This window comes from Chenopodium quinoa, unplaced genomic scaffold (assembly GCF_001683475.1).
Source record: "Chenopodium quinoa cultivar QQ74 unplaced genomic scaffold, ASM168347v1, whole genome shotgun sequence".
NCBI classification, from domain to species: Eukaryota; Viridiplantae; Streptophyta; class Magnoliopsida; order Caryophyllales; family Amaranthaceae; genus Chenopodium; species Chenopodium quinoa.
The window spans coordinates 1,932,780-1,947,024 of NW_018742815.1; the positions used below are offsets into that span (position 1 = coordinate 1,932,780).

A 14,245-nucleotide genomic window follows, 5' to 3' on the forward strand; every position below is an offset into this window, starting at 1 on the left:
TCTTATTTTAGAGATGAGATCTATAAATAAGATCCATGCCTAGGGTTGCACAATTAAGTCATAATCAACTTACAATAGATTGTGAAACAAGGCAACCTAATCCAAAACCCTAATTCTCTCTCAAACTCACGACCCTCTCTCTTCCCCCCTTTGACTCACGGCCGGCCACCCCCAATGGCGCGTGTGGTGGTTCGTGGTTGGTTCATTGCTCGCTCTTCTCCGTAGAAGGTCAATTGAAGGGTTCAATTACAACTAACTAGCATTAGTGGAGGTCTTAATCCGTGCCCGTGGATCAAGTAGAGGAATCGCACTTGAGGTTCTTTGTCTCCCTTGTTCTTGCTCGATCATATATCTTATTTGGATAACCTACCACTGTGATTCGTAATTGTGATTTGGTTCTTATTAGTAGTTCCAATATGCTGAGCTGACACTGTCAGGATACCATTATTGTCAATTTCGAAGCAAACTTCAAATTGTTGTTCACCTTTCGAGGCTGGAGGAATGTTGTGCAGTTCAAACATACCTAAGAAGTTGTTGTCTAAAGCGATGAGTCTCTCACCTTCGAACACAGGAAATACTACATCTGTCTGGTTGTCCTCTGCAGTACACAAGTCGTTTTATTGTCGAAATCACTCCCACCAAGGTGAGTATCCCCAGTTACTCCTTTCACTTCAAATATATCTTTTTCAATACAGACCAATGATACATCAAAGGTTCCCCCACCAAGATCGAAAACTAATATATTCTTGGCTGCTTCTTTGCGGTTAGTGAGCATTTTATCAAGGCCATAGGCAAAGGCGGCCGCTGTTGGCTAATTGATAATGCGCATGACATTGAGGCCAGCAATGGTGCCTGCATCTATGGTTGCTTGACGCTGGGAGTCATTGAAGTATGCTGGAACAGTGATAACAGCATTTTTTACTTCTGACCCAAGATAGGTTTCTGCTGTCTCTTTCATTTTCAAAAGAACCATTGACGCTATCTCTTCTGCAGCAAATTGCTTCTGCTGATTCTTGTAAGTAACAACAAACATAGGTTTATTCTCGTCATCGTTCGAGTCAATAACCTTGAATGGCCAGTGTTTAATGTCATTTTGTACTGTTTCATCTATAAATCTTTTACCAATAAGCCTCTTTGCATCTGCATCAAATACATGTACACAACATGAATATAAATATTGTATCTATGAGTGCGCTAGGCTTTAATTTTGACTTGGGATAAAAAAAAATAATTAAAAATGATTTACTTCTGCCAAATGGAGCCTAAGTGAAAACTGGAAAAGAATCACAATGATGAAAATGGAGTGGGTTTTGTTAAATCAGGGGCGAAGTCAGGATTTTCAAGTCCCGGGGCCCGAACTTATTAGACAAAAGATTGATGGAAAAAATTAAAGTGTACTAATATTTTATTGTCACAAAAAAAAAACATTAGTTAAGTCGTACTCGATGATTTTTCATAGTAGCAAAATCATCAATCAAAGATTAATCACTAAAATCTACGACAATCTCTTTTTCTAGCCCATTTGAAAAAATAAAACATTACACAACCATCATGACAAGGTATATTTATTATAATAATTGTGTCTTGAATATTATATATACTAATTTTAAGGGGGCCATAAACTATAACACATGAGCAGCAAATCTGGGCCGGGGAGGCCGGGCGTCCACCAGCCCCCCCTTCCCTTCGCCCTTGTGTTAAATCATTAGATATTCAATATTCTATTACAATAAGTTGGGAGTTTAACGGATAGTATGACAAACAGAAAACTTATGTTAAAAACAAAGCAGTATGTCTCACGGCTAACCCATGAAAAGGAGAGAGTCAAATACATTTTTTTTTTTTTGGTGAAAGAGTGTCAAATACATTTTATACAACTTACTTTTGGGTTAAACGGAAACTAGTGAATTTACAAATAAAAATAACTTACAACAAAACATCTATTCTTTCATTTTTTATAAGGATTTTTTGACAATAACCACCGACAATTATTGTTGTTTTTAGTAAAAAATTACCAATAATATTTGTTTGAAATTTATCACCTACTTTTTCCAAAAAAAACTAAAACTTCCAACCACTTTTTGGAGGGAAGTTTTATATTTTCATAAAAATATAGGTGGTAAATTTTATTGTTTTGTAAAAAAAAAAAGTAGGTGATAATTTCCAAAATAAAAAATGTTTATGATTATTACTAAAACATTAATGTTGTTAATACTCCCTTCGGTTCGTAATAATCGCAACAATTTTATTTCACATTCATTTCATAATGGTTACAACACTTTCGATTTATGTAAGAACCCACAATTATTTTATTATTTTTCTCTCCCACTTACCCCACTTGTATAAATAATTAATTTTTTTCTCTTAAAAACCCCACTTATATATATTACTTTTTTTTTGTTTCTTCTATCAAAAATAAAATATACTCCATAGAATAATCCAACCTTTGCCCGATTTATGTTTAATAATTTGACCTTTTGATTAGTCTTACAATTAGACAATAATCCAAACTATATACCCCATTCGATTCTATTAGGCCAAATTAGTAACCAACCTACAACACCAAGTCATCTTGCCACATGTCGCGTTTTGATTCGTCCAATTTTTTAAAAAAAAAAATTTTATAAAAAAATTATTTCCCCCCTTCCTCCATGAAATTCGGCCACCTTTCCTGCCACCCTCCCTTGAAACAACAATTTCTCTCCTCCCACCATCCATTTTCTCATGCCTCTAGCTAAAGTACTCATCACATGCAAACTCTCTTAAGCCCCTCAATTCTCTCTCCTTCCATGTCTTTTGCCATGTCTTTCCTTTCCAGCTAAGGGCCTGTTCTCATTGACTGAACTCAGTTGAACTGAACTGAGCTGACTAAACTGAATTGAGATGAGTTGAACTGAACTTATTAATTAGTGATTTTTAACTATGGATTAGTGATATTTGATTATTTATTATTATACATATGTGTATATACAAATATTCATATTAAAATATTTAAGAAAAATATATTGTTATTATTATTATTATTATTTATTGATTATTATTATTATTATTATTATTATTATTATTATTATTATTACCGTTGTAATAAAAGATTAAAAGAATGAAATTTGGCTTTATATCATTAGCAATATCATTAGACATAAACTGAACTGAACTGAACTGATTAGAGCTGAACTGAACTGAAATGAACTGATTAGAGCTGAACAAAACTTAACTGAAAATAAACATATGAGAATAGGCCCTAAACCCTCAAATTTTTTGAATTTCTTAAACTACCCAGAAACCCAAATGAAGGCAAAAGCAAGCATAAGTTATTGAACCCAGAATTCAATCCCAAAAAAATGGAATTCAATTGGGGAAGAAATAAATTTGACCAAGAAAGAAGGGAGAGGCAAGAGAGATGGTGAACATTAGGGCTCGCTGCTGGTGGGGTTTGCGATGGGTTTCGGGATAGAGGTGGTTTCGAGGTGGGGATCGGTTCGGTGGGATGAGGTTGGTTTACCGGGAATGGGGGTGTGGATGGGTGGGTCTACAAGGGAAGGGGAATGTAAAGTGGCAGAGGGTTTAGAGATGGTGGTGGATGGGAGAAGGAGGAGGGAGAAAGTTTTTTTTATATATTTTATATTTTAATTTTTTCTTTATTTTTATTTTATAAAATTGAAAAGAAAAAAGAAAATAAAAAAATTAACCTGAAGAGCAGGTAACCGGTCATTTGAAGCTATGAATGGGGCTAATATTATTACAAAATAGAATGGGGCTTAAAATCTTGAATTATTGTACAATAATCAAAAGGTTGGATTATTGAAAGTAAATCGGGCAAAGGTTGGATTATTTGAATCAAATTTCCTAAAATATATTCCCACTAAATCTAATATATATATATATATATATAAAGGGGAGTTTTTTCCCGAGTTTTTAGAGAGCCACGTAGGACTTAATTTTTTCAGCACGCCACATAGGATAATATATTTTAGTGGTAGCCAATTAAATACGAGATTATTAATTTATTCTAGAATTAAATAATTTAAAGGACACGTAAGCAAAATTGGCGAATGAGATTTTTCAGTTTAAATTAATTAAATATAAAATATTATCTTTTGATATCAGGAATTTTATCTAAATATATAACAAATTTTAGCACATAAACATATATATAAAAAAAAGTATTTAAAAAATTCAAATAAATCATGCATCGCACGGGCTTCATCTAGTATACTTTATCAATCACTTAATACTAAAACAAACACCGGGAGTGACACGTGTCACATCCTGGCGTGGTTTTTCCCTCCAAACCCCCTTCCCTTTTTAACTTTTTTTTTTAATATTTGATTATATAATAATATCATTTTGATTTATATCTTTTATAGTATTTTAATGACAAATATATTCCTTTTTACTTAGTCAACATAATTATTCTATACACATTATATACCTAAATAACTATTCCAACTCATTTTTAATTGTCTTTTAAATGGAGTATTATTAGATATTTCCAAAATAAGTAATAATAAATTGATTCATAAAATAGATGTTAAAGAAATTACTTTAAAACATCACTTAATTGTTTTTCTCAAATACCTCTAGCTAATATTAATATAACTATATATTGAAATTAATTACACTTTTGTTTATGATTTTTATTACTGCGTATATATTATCACAAATTAAGGATTTATTGAGTATGATATAACTATAAAATAATGTTGTGTTTGACAAATATATCATATTTCGAATTCTAGGGCAAGCAAAAATATCAATTAGACTTTATTTTTTTAAAATTACGTAATTATAAAAAATCAATATCTTAGTAAAAGCAAAAAATAAAATATTATCTTTTGCCGAGACACTTAATTGAGATGATAAATTTATTACACCCGACATTCATAAATAATCTGCATACTGAAAGACACGTCAGACGTAGTGACAATAATTGATCATATCTCCTTTTTTTTTGGAAAAATTGATGGGAATAATCCCACCTTTTGAGCGTCGGAGATTAATAATCCCACCTTTGAGATTCTTTTTAATAATCCCACCTTTGATATTGATCTGCTGAAAATAGTCCCAACCGGTCATGTAACCTGTTTTAACAAGTTACATGACACGTGGTGGTCTGTGATTGGTCAAAAAATAAAAATAAAATAAAATAATTTTTTAAAAAAAAAAATAGATTTTTTATGGAAAAAAATTAATAATTAAAAACCAAACCCACCAATTCCAGCCACGTACTATCCCCGCCCCTGATTCTGTTCCCCTGCCCCGCATCTCCGACCACCAAGCCCTCAGACACGACGCCGGCGACAGCGCTGGTGGCAGCGCCAGCCTCCCCTGAACCACCTGAATCACCAACCCCCTCCCTCACCCACGATTCCACGAAACTCAGGGACGTTTAAACCACCACCACGCCTCCCTCCTCTTCACCTCGCCCCTTCCCCATCGGATTTCGGCCGCCAAACCACCGTACACCTCCCTCCTCTTCACCTCGCCCCTTCCCCGTTCCGATTCCAGCCTTCTTCTTCTAGGTATGGTTTAGTGGGTTTCGATTTTTCGAAATCCCACCATTGGGGTTGAGCTGGTGGTCGTCGACGCAGTGGTTCAGAGGAGGGGGAGGGTCTGGCACTAGTGGGTTTCGTCCCGATCTCGGCTTCCCTCCCTTTTCCTCGACTTTGATTCAGTCGGATTGGTGGGTTTTCGATTATTGAAGGTGGTTTTGGGTTTGGTGGGTTTTTGATTTTTTAAAGGTGGTTTTGGGAATGGGTTGGCTGGGGTGGATTGCGGTACGGTGGTTTCCGGTGTGGCTAGTGGTGGCGGTGGTTTTGGGTCTAGGTGGTGGGGTGGTGGTTCTGATTATGGGTTTGAACGGTGGTGGGATGGTGGTGGTTGTGGTGTGGCTGAGGTGGCCTGGTGTTGGTTTTTTTTTTTACTTTTTTTTAATTATTTTTTTATTTTAGACAAATCAAATTGTGACACGTGTAAAATAAACTTAATAAAAAAAATAATTACCTCTTCAACCGGTTACTGGTCATCCGGGACTATTTTCAGCGGATTGATATCAAAGGTGGAATTATTAAAAAGAATCCCAAAGGTGGGATTATTCCCATCAATTTTTCCTTTTTTTTATACATATCTATTATCTACAATTAAACTTTTAAGACAATAACCAACAAGGATTAAACTATAATTATTAGATGCTTCAAACACATTTTTTAAACAACAAAGAATGATGACATCGTTTATGTAGAGCATCAATCCATAAATAGAAACTGTAATAATATAGATTAGTGTTTCCTAATTATTGATTGTTCTTGCCTTTAATGATCAAAGTAGTTTTTTTTTTCCATTGAAATGATTTTTTAGGTACAAAAGGTGATATATTATTTTTAATTAATATATATGTGTATGTTGTGCAGTTTTGCTAATAGTTTTAAGGGAGATTTAAGTTTGTTGCTAGATTAATTTTTGATGTTTATTAAAAATACATTTTAAAATTGGTATTTACTAATATGGCCACTAGATTTGATCAAACCAAGCCCCGCCTAAAAAAATTCTCAAGTTTGTGCAGTCCAAAAAATCCATTTTTGTTTATTTTTTTTGCTTTGCCTATTAATATATATATAGAATATGGTATTATAATTTTTATATATTGTTGTGTATGTTTAATCAAATTTTATTTGTTAAATATTATTAATTTTCTTTAACAAAATTAAATTTACAGTGCATGGCACGGGCCTTAAGCTAGTATTGCTATAAAATTCACCATATGATCCCTACCTCATAAATTTTCTATTAGTTTATTTGTGCAAGGTCTATTGTTGCAATTAATACGAAATAGATGGAATAATAGTCAGTGATAAAAAAATTCCTTTTTGTTACCATAGCTAATTTTAAAAAAACATGATTAACTAATTAATTCAAAATCATTGACCCGAACTCAAACTTATGAACCTAATAAGCCAGAGTGGAGTTGACCCAAACTTGACTCGATACCCAAACGTGATCCGATCCGACTATATATGACACGAAATTGACTTGAGCGGAAGTTGACCCAAAGTGACACTACCTGATATAATCCCGAATTGTGACCTATATAGACTCAATACTTGAAGTGACCCAACTTGATGTGACCTGATACCCAAATTGACTCAAACTATAGTTACCTTATACTTCCTCCGTTCTGTTAATATTGCAACAAGGAGAAAATTACACATCCCAAAACACATTTTATATGCTATATATCTATAATTGTGTAAGAGTTTAAATTATAAAAAGTTGATATTATGAAAGTATTATATGAGACGAATCCAACAAGATCTCACTTGACTATATTTTGCTTATCATATTACTCATATTATATGGTCAAACAAGAGTAATGAATAGTGCAAAAAGTCCATTGTTGCAATATTAATAGAACTGAGGAAGTAATACTTCTGATACACATGCATGATTTTGTTGGCCAACAACCAAGTGTAAAAGTTCAAATCATAAAAAAATAAAAAATAAATAAATAAATTAAAATAAAAATGAAATGTGTAATTTTGTTATTCACAAAGAGTTTTACTTCATTCATCAAATATTTGTATTGACAAGAAATATTTGTATCTACATACAATTAAAATTTAAAATGGAGATAAAAATTGAAATGACCCAATCCAAATTTAATCCGATAATTGGACTTGATATTCAAATTTCACCCGACTTGAATTGAACCTAACCCGAATCGAACCGGATTATCAATTGACCCGGTACTCGACCCAAAACCAAAGTGACCCAACACGACCGTGACCCGATTATTTGTTGACCGGATCCGTACTCAACTCGAATGACCCGTTTTTCTTTTATGATTTTGGTAAAAAGAATAATCTACTTCATTTTTTATATGTAGTTGCAAACATTTATACCATGTATTGATATTTGGAGGAAAAAAAATACCATTACATTGATTTTTTTGTTTTATAAAAAAAAATATTTTTTTTAATGTAAAACATGCTTTTATGAAATATTTACTCCCTCCGTCTCCGAAAGAATGACTCATTTGGGTTTATTACGCAAGTATTAAGTAAGTTAAATAAAAAAAAAATAAAAGTTTATTGATAATATAAATTTACATGGGGTTTGTAAAAAAATTGAGAGAGAAAGTAATAAAATTACGTAGAAAATCAAATTTTTATATGGGGAAGCTAATTTTGCACAAATATTGTTGCAAATTGGTGGGTGTTTTAATGCAAATAAGTCATTCTTTTTTAGACTAAAATTAGACCAAATAGGTCGTTCTTCCGGAGACGGAGGGAGTAATTATTTAGAAGGTGGTTGCCGTAAAAGGGGTGGGACTAGGGCGGTTGAAACCTGACTTGGTGGGTCAAATACTCAAATCTCATTTTCTGGGTAAAGGTCCCCCTCGGAAAAAAGAAAAAAAAAACTATTTTTGGTATTCCCTATCAATTTTTTTAAAGGTCATTTACTCATTTCTGACAAAAAAATAAAAAATAAAAAATAATAAAAAAGGCATAAAATGTCCTTTGTGACAAAATAATATGAATAAGACAATAATAATCAATGAGCGTAACAATACAAAACGAAATGAAAACAATTCAACATGCTATAATGGAGTTTGTAGCAGCTAGCTTAATTAGAGAGATTACCATAGATTGTATTAGTAGGATTAAGAATTGCCTGGTTCTTAGCAGCCTCGCCAATAAGGCGATTGTTCTCTGTGAAAGCTACACAAGACGGTGTCGTACAGTTACCTTGGTCGTTCACAATGATTTCAACTTTATTATGCTCCCAAACTGCAACACGAGAGTATGTTGTCCCAAGATCGATTCCTATTGCTGGCCCTGTATATTCTCCTCCATTCTCGCTCATTTTCGTTCTATTATTCAATTACTGCAGCTATGTTTGACACGTTAGTGTTTTTTTTTTTTTTTTTTTTTTTTTGGACAAGAGTGCTTAATTCACTAAATAAGTACAAATACATTAATACAATGTAAAATAAAATATGGAAGAGTAAACTAATCTATTGTCCAATCTCACTAAAATCTGAACTAAAACATAAATGTAAATAATCAATTCAACCAAAAGATTAAGGGTCTATTTTGATTCATTGAATTGAATTGAATTGAACTGAACTGAATATTTTATGAGAGAAGAAAATTAAAAACTGAACTGAATTGAATTGATTGGAGCTGAATTGAACTGGAAATATACTGAAAAGAACATGCCTTAATTAAATAAATGTTTTTTTTTAAAATGCTAATGTCTAAAGAACTTACAATTTAGAGGCCGATGAGTCGATGACTGAAAAAAATTCTAGAATGTACTCAAAGCGAGACTATTAGAGTAAGGGCTTGGAAATCAACTTTTTATAATGCTCAAGTCGAGCAATAAGTTAATGGCGTATTGACTCATTCGTTAACTAGACAATTTTTGTAAAAAAAATATAAAAAATTTATATATTGTGTGTGTGGCTGGGCAACCTTAAAAAAAAAGTGTTATTTTGAATTTTCTTTTATTTTGAGCAAATTCTTAGGGCATATTCCTAAACTATTAAGCAAGATTGGTTTGTTTATTAGAAATTGCACATAACATTAGGAAATGTTTGATGTGACTTTCTTGTTATACCTGAATATTTATTTATTTGAATAGTGGGCAAGTGGGGGGATATGAGTCATATGATGCCATGTTTGAAGACTTTGAACGTGGCAAATAATAATTTCTCTCTCTTACAACAGACTATTCTTCAGAGATGGAGTTGACTATTTTAATTCAGGTATTGGGCAGCGAGTCAGTACTTCTCCAGTTCCCCCTACTTCAACCGCCGTTCTTTGTTCAACACTGCAAAATTGACAAAATATATTAAAAAAGAAAAACAAACACACCAATTTGGGCCATCGGGAGCCCTTTCCCTAAATAATGTTGGAAAATTATCTAATTCCCAAATTATAATTAGTTTTTTTTAATTCCCATCATACCGTCCACGTCACCGGTCAGTGGGAATTTTTAAAAAAACGGATTTATTAGAAAACCGCTACTTCAAGTAGCGGTGTACTACTGAAAACCGCTACTTCAAGTAGCGGTTTCTAATTTGTAAGTTTTTCTTTAAAAACAAAATATCTGTAAATCAGTAATTAGTAAATACAAACCGCTACTTGAAGTAGCGGTTTTTAATATGTAAACCGCTACTTGAAGTAGCGGTTTGTATTTAATAATTACTGATTTACAGATATTTTGTTTTTAAAGAAAAAACTTACAAAACAAACCCATAAACAGTAGCAGTTTATGAAATTAAAACCGCTACTTGAAGTAGCGGTTTGTTGCTGGACCGAGAAAAAAAAATCGGTTTGTTTTCCTTAGCTGACGTGGACGACATAATGGGAATTAAAAAAAGAGTACCTGTAATTTGAGAATTAGATAATTTCCCAACATTATTTAGAGAAAGGGCTCATTCTTCAGTGTATAATTGTATATTGTCTTTATGATAAAATATATACTTGTATTTTATCAACGTTTCTTAAATCATGGTCAAGGTTTCAAGGAAGAAGGATGTGTGTAGGAAATTACTAGATGGCATCATGGCACGATTTAGATTTTAGAATTATAGAATACAAAAAGTCATTACTCGTATAGTGTATTTTTGCTTTAATATAATTGAAATTTACACATTTATCTATTTTAGAGTAATTATTTTTACAACCTATGAGCCTTGAAAAAAAAAATTCACAACCTTTGAATTTAGAAAGACAAGATTAGCATTGTGCCCGTTCGATGCACGGTATATAATTTAAATTACTAATCTTGTAGGAAAAAAAAACAATTATAATTCAATTACTCATAGTAATTAATAAGGGTTCATTTTCTAATGATCGATACAAAAATAAAGGAACGTAATTTAAATAGTATATTAAGCTATTTGTATTTTTTTTTCCTTATAAAATTCATTTTATTAATTGAAAAATAAATTAATATTGCTCCACATAACTATGTAAGAGAAGTAGACTCATTCATTCCTATATCCTGTAGAGAAAAAAACTAAAATTTTCTTGTCATACATTCCGTTTCAGTAGCTACAATCTAATACAAATTACTCCCTCCGTTTTTAAAAACTTGCTCCACTTTCCTTTTCCGGCCGTTTTTAAATACTTGCTCCATTTCTTTTTTTTTTAAAGTTTTTACAATATTTAATTCATTTCTCACACTTAGGCCCTGTTTGATTCACCTTAATTTTGCTGAACTGAAATTATTTTTACTGAACTAAACTTATTTTTACTGAACTGAACTTAATTTTACTGAACTGAAATTATTTTTACTGAACTGAAATTATTTTTACTGATTTTCTATTATAATTCTTCTTTAAGAGAACTGAATTTTACTGAACTGAACTTATTTTTACTGAACTGAAATTAATTTTACCGAACTGAACTTATTTTTAATGAACTGAAATTATTTTTACTTAATATTGTTTTTTTTAAGGTGAATAGAACAGGGCCTTAGTGGACCCAACATAATACTCTCTCTCCTCCTATTCTTCCACTACTTTTGCTTTTTATAATTTTTTATTTTCTGAAGTACCCCACTACCTCCATATTTTATTATTTTCTCCGATTTCTCCTAAACTTCCGCGCATGGAGAAATGGAGCAAGTATTTAATAACGGAGGGAGTATATGTTTTACTTGTCGTATTCACAAAAATCATTAATTATAATAATAAATTTAGCATATGAATTTTCCTTTGAAAAATATTTTTTAACTATATATATATATATATATATATATATATATATATATATATATATATATATATATATATATATATATATATATATATATATATAGTATACTACGTAGTAAGAATTTGGAAACTCTATATTTATTTAATAATACATTAGATATGTAGTCTAAAATTACATAGAATGGAAAATATTAATTATTGAAACGAAAAGTATATGAATCAATATAATCACAAATATATCGTACATAATTTGGTGGATATTTTGTGTATAACTTATAAATTTATAATCTTATAGTAGGTAATTAATGTCATTGGCTAAAAAAAAGGAAAAACAGGGGAGGGGATTTTGGAGGGAAAAAAGCAAATCCCGTACAATGCACCGTTGTTTAATATATTTTTGTCAAAATATTAAAAAATATAAAGCATATAAAAGATATGCATAAATATTTTATCGAGGTATATATGAAATATGATTGTGAAAATGGAAAGAAAATATTATAAGATATAAAAGTTTACCTAAAGATTTTGCAAAAAGAAAGGTTGAATTTTTTTTCACAAGGTAATGACAAGTGTCATTGATTATTCGCTTTTAGTACTCCCTCCGTTTTTAAATACTTGCTCCACTTTCCATTTGCGATCGTATTTAAATACTTGCTACATTTCCTTATTTGGAAAGTTTCTACAAAATTTAATTAGTTTCTCTCACCTAGTGGCCCCAATATATATTCTCTCTCGCTCCTCCAATTCTCTTCATTACTTTTGCCTTCTTCACTTTTTTATTCTTTCTCTAACCCCACTACCTCCATATTTTATTACTTTCTCTAATTTCTCCCAACACTCCGCGCATGAAGAAATGGAGCAAGTATTTAAAAACGGAGGTAGTATAACTTAATAGATAGATATGACAAAGTTGAAAAAAAAATGCTGCCATTATTAATTTTGAAAAGAATAATTTGTTTTTCTTTTTTGAGAAAATGACACATGTATAAAAATGATGAAATTAATTTTTTACTTAGTTAGATCCTGTTTGATTCACCTTAATTTTGCTGAACTGAAATTATTTTTACTGAACTGAACTTATTTTTACTGAACTGAACTTAATTTTACTGAACTGAAATTATTTTTACTGAACTAAAATTATTTTTACTGATTTTCTATTATAATTCTTCTTTAAGAAAACTGAATTTTACTGAACTGATATGAAATTATTTTTACTGAACTGAACTTGTTTTTACTGAACTGAAATTATTTTTACTTAATATTATTTTTTAAGGTGAACAGAATAGGGCCTTACAGTTATAGAGTAGGTTAGATCTCATGCCATGCACGATTATTTTACTCTTTATCACGAAATATCTATTTAAAAATATACTTAAATATATAAATGGTCCGTATTTTTTTTTCCTTTTATGAAAACATATTATATTGGAAAATTTAAATTTTAACACCACACAAAAACCCGAAAATGGTTTTTAACACCCCTATAAAAAAAATTATTTTAACACGAGACAAATTTCTAAAAATGAGTATTACCACTAGGGGTGTACACCGGTCCAAAACCGGACCGGACCTGGACCGGACCTGTTTGGACCGGGGACCTGAATTAGGTAATTTTGAGGACCGGGGACCGGACCTGATTTAACAGGTCCGGTTCCGGGCCAGACCTGAAAAATCAGGTCCGGTCCGGGTTTAGACCTGAATGGACCTGTTTTGTGATTTTTTCGTTTTTTTTTTAATAAATAACCTGTTTCAAAGGCTGTGATCCAGAATTACTATAACTTTAAGATGATTCTAACCTCATAAGATTGCCAATTTATCTCTGGATGTCCACTCTAGTTCTGTTTCATCAAATTTAAGCATAAAGAACCAAACTTTAATATCTAACTTTCAACGACTAAAAAACCCAACCTTAACCTCAAATTTGTCCATCTTCAATTCATCTAAACAATTCTTATCATGATTAATATTAAATATAGACCAAAAAAAGAAATTTTTTTGACAGGAGGCTCAGATCGGCATAGCATCAAACAAACAATTTGGTGTGGCAAATCTAGCAAGGGAAAAATCAACAATGGCGGCAAACCAAACCTGAAAAGATGCGCATTTGAAGAGAGAGAAAATCTCAACCTAGCAACATGCAAACACCCATCAAATTGCTGCCAAGCCAAATGACAAATTAACCAAAACAAGAAATGCCCACAAAAACCAAATTGAAAATTGATTGCTATTAAACGATTAATTATCATCACAGCCTCATTATTGGTACAATTACTACTTCTAGTACTACTGAATTTTATTTTTATTTTTTGGGTTTTTGGATTGATCGATTTTGGGCGGTGGGCGGAGAGACAGTGACTCAGTGAGACTTGAGATTCTGAGAAGTTGAGAGTGAGGGAGAGTGGGAGACAGGGAGTTAGCACTTAGGGTTAGAACTTAGAAATGAAAGAGAAAAGTGAAGAGTCAACGTTGATTTTTGAATTTTTTATTTTTATTTTTTAAAAAAATACAATTTTCCCGGGT

At 31.6% G+C, this 14,245-nt stretch overlaps 1 pseudogene; it reads right to left on the minus strand.

Annotated features, from left to right (window-relative positions):
• Positions 1–9,253, minus strand: LOC110725695 (annotated as a pseudogene).
• Positions 9,254–14,245: the final 4,992 nt, after the last annotated feature.